General features: G+C 39.7%; 1 long non-coding RNA gene across 2 annotated transcripts; it reads left to right on the plus strand.

Annotated features, from left to right (window-relative positions):
* The first annotated feature begins 783 nt into the window (after positions 1–783).
* On the plus strand, positions 784–3075 carry LOC141657203 (uncharacterized). Of its 2 annotated transcripts, none has more exons than XR_012548675.1 (3): positions 784–932; positions 1024–1096; positions 2997–3075. It is a non-coding gene; the product is annotated as an uncharacterized LOC141657203 (long non-coding RNA). The 2 variants fall into 2 exon arrangements; XR_012548676.1 differs by lacking the exon at positions 2997–3075 and adding an exon at positions 2529–2669.
* Positions 3076–3337: the final 262 nt, after the last annotated feature.

Raw genomic sequence — 3337 nt, forward strand, 5'->3', positions numbered from 1 at the left:
CTTGGAGTTTGAAGTTGGAGATAAGGTGTTCTTGAAAGTGTCCCCGATGAAAGGAGTAAAGAGGTTCGGAGTTAAAGGAAAGTTGAGTCCGAAGTACATTGGACCTTATGAAGTGATAAAAAGGATTGGTGTCGTGGCTTATAGATTGGATTTGCCCCCGAGTTTGGGTAAAGTTCATGATGTTTTCCACGTGTCCCAACTTAGGAAATACATTAGCGACCCTAGTCATGTGTTGCAAAATGAAATTTCCGAGCTTGAGCCTAGTCTTTCTTTCGAGGAGAGACCGATTCGTATCTTGGATAAGAAGGAGAAGAAGCTAAGGAGCAAAGTGGTGCCCTTGGTAAAGGTTTTGTGGAAGTGTGGTGATGTAGAAGAAGAGACTTGGGAACCGGAGGCTTCCATGCGTGTCAAGTACCCTAGTTTGTTTTCTTAAGGTAATACCTTTTCGTTTCAAGTTTCGAGGGCGAAACTTTTTAAAAGGTGGGATGATTGTAACACCCCGCCCTTTCCTTATATTTTAAATAAACTTTTAAGTAATTTTTATTAAATAATTATTATTTAAAGCTTATTTTTATAAAATATCGTCATAGTCGTATAACGATAATAATAGTGTAGATTCTAATATTATTATTCTCCGTCTTGAGTTATAGTAGGCTTGAGACGAAAATTCTAGTGAAACCGACTCATTTTGAGTTATTGGGCTTATCATGACTCATGGGCCTTTTCCTTCTCTTTTCTCTACACAAAACTTCAACTAAACCCTCACAACTTCATCCTCCTCACTCCTAATTTCTGAAATCTCCCAACAACCACACCACCATTGTTGAACCATCTCCACTCAACCCTAAAATCACCATATCTCACTCAATTCTTCACCAATCTTGTTCCTTTTCGCGCCATTCTCTTCCTTTTCTCATTTCCCTTCTTTCTAAGTAAGAAAGTTGCCATCTTTTCCTCTATTTCGAAATTCTCATCTTCCAAGGATGTGGATTCTTGACTTAATACCTTTATTTTTGTGTTTAGGGGAGAACTTGGACAACCCGGAGGAGGATAGCTACATCATTGACGAGTCTTTAGAAGATTGAAGTGCAAAAAGGTAACGGTGATGGGTTACTCGACATTATGTCAATTTGGGTGTTTATATATGTTATAGTTTGTTCACATGTGTGTTAAAGTTAGATTCTTTACATGTTTTTACTTGTTTGTTGTTGATTGAGTTTTGTGTGGAATCTCTCTTGGTGGTTTGAAGAAGTTTCTAGTCTTTTGTATACATGGATGAATTAGTAAAGACTCCGTCTCATTCATGCTTAATAATTGTGCTTAATTATGTCATGAAGTTGTTAGTTTGGAATTGTTTGAATTTGAATCGAACCTTGTGTTTTAATCCCTCTTTTATGCTTTGATTTCACCCTTAATACTTGTATAAAGTTACTTGGGTAATATATGGTGCAATTGGGATGGTAATGGCATGATAAAAAAATGATTTGGGGATGAAGGTGAATTGGTTGTGTCGCGCAAATCAGCATCTCGGCGCAGGCTGCGCACTCAGCCTGGACCAGTTTTCGTAAAATGGCCATAACTTCTTCGTTACTTGTTTGTTTAAGGCTTATGACCTACCGTTAGAACCGTAAGTGGATAAGCTATCACCTCCAACTGGTTTTACCTCATTATCATGTACATAACTCAAGTTATGACCGTTTGAAGTTGACCCTTATTGTAGTCGAGTACTAAACTTGTTGTTATAGATTGGGTTTTGAGTTTCTTGTTGGGTATGCATCTTAACCTTGGTCCTAATGCTTGTGTATGGTGTGTTGAGACTCTTTTATCATGGGAGTACTTGATATTTGTTATACTCTCGTACTTATGCATGCTTCACATGAATTGTTTACGTTATGTTTGTGCAATCATTACTACTCGTATTTGTGATCCAAGTGTGACAAATTACATTGTGTGACGACTTGACATTCCTTATTTATTTTCCCTCGGACATTGGGTCACGGTTAGGTGCCATTGTTTCCGAGTTGGGCTATTTTTCCTTCCGCCTCTTCGGACCGGGGGTCACGGTTAGGTGACAAGGTTCCGATTTGAGGTTACTCGACTTTCGGGCACGGTTAGGTGTACCATATTTGGAGTCTTGGATACGATTTGGTATCGTTTGTCGAATCGGGTGTCGTCCATCCCGAGAGTCTGGCCAGGTTTAGACTAGGACCGTATTATGATCCTCGTCCTACCAAGAGGTTGGAGTCTAGAGGGTTGTCTTGTTTGAGTCCATACTTTGTAATTTGTCTTACATTTGAGTCGAGTCAATATTTGACCGTTTGACCTAATTATTCTTCTCTCATTTATGCGTAACTACTCTTATTGCATTTCGTATACTAATCATGATTCTCTTGTTACCGTAAGTATTTATTCTTATGCTTGTTTGTTTAATTAAATTCCTAATTACTTGTATCTTGACATATTGTGGCGGGGAGAACCCTGAGTTACTCCCCACTGACTGTGGCTTTCATATTTATTATGAATGACAGGTTGGTGATGAAGCTTAAGTGGGGAAGACCGTGTGAGCTAGCGAGTTCTTACCTTGGACCTTATTTAGCTATCACTTTAATAGACTCACCTACTTTTAGACACATGTTCATTCGTGGGATATCTTTTCCCCAATAAATAGACTTGTGTTGTAAACTTAACTTTAACTATCTAAACTTATCTATCGTGTTGGTGATACCTCGCGTTGGACTTCACTAGAAGCCTTAAAAGTTTTAAAAATCTCGTGTTTCCGCCACGATTTACTAGTTATATTTAGTTGCCTCAACGAGGGTGTCATACTTGGTATCGAGCATATATTGCTCCCGACGCACACACGTGTACCCCAACTTAAAATTCTTACTTGACCTTGAATAATGAATGAGAGATGGGTAGAATTAAGGACCTAAGTTAGTAGCCTTTTTGTGTATGTTTTGTGATAGGTTCTAACTTGTTTGCTCTTGTGCAAAAAGATGGTACGAGCGACCAATGTGGAAAATGCTATCATGCAAGCCCTCACTCAAGTGCTTGCTAACCAACAAAATGCTCAACCCGCTCCCCCTCCTCATGAAGCTAACCGTCAAGGAAGCTATGCTTGGATTGCAAGTCAACTAGCAAGGAACAAGGCTAGGACCTATGGTGGTGAAGTGGATCCCGTTGCTCTCTCGGAGTGGTTTCGTGATATGGAGAAGAACTTCTCTCTCTTTGATGCCCGAGAGGAGGACAAGGTGAGATTAGCCTCTCACTTTCTTGTGAAGGAAGCCGATAGGTGGTGGACTTTGACCGGTCCTACCGCTACTCAAGACCCCAACTT

The sequence above is a fragment of the Silene latifolia genome, chromosome 5, assembly GCF_048544455.1.
Source record: "Silene latifolia isolate original U9 population chromosome 5, ASM4854445v1, whole genome shotgun sequence".
In the NCBI taxonomy this organism is placed as follows: domain Eukaryota; kingdom Viridiplantae; phylum Streptophyta; class Magnoliopsida; order Caryophyllales; family Caryophyllaceae; genus Silene; species Silene latifolia.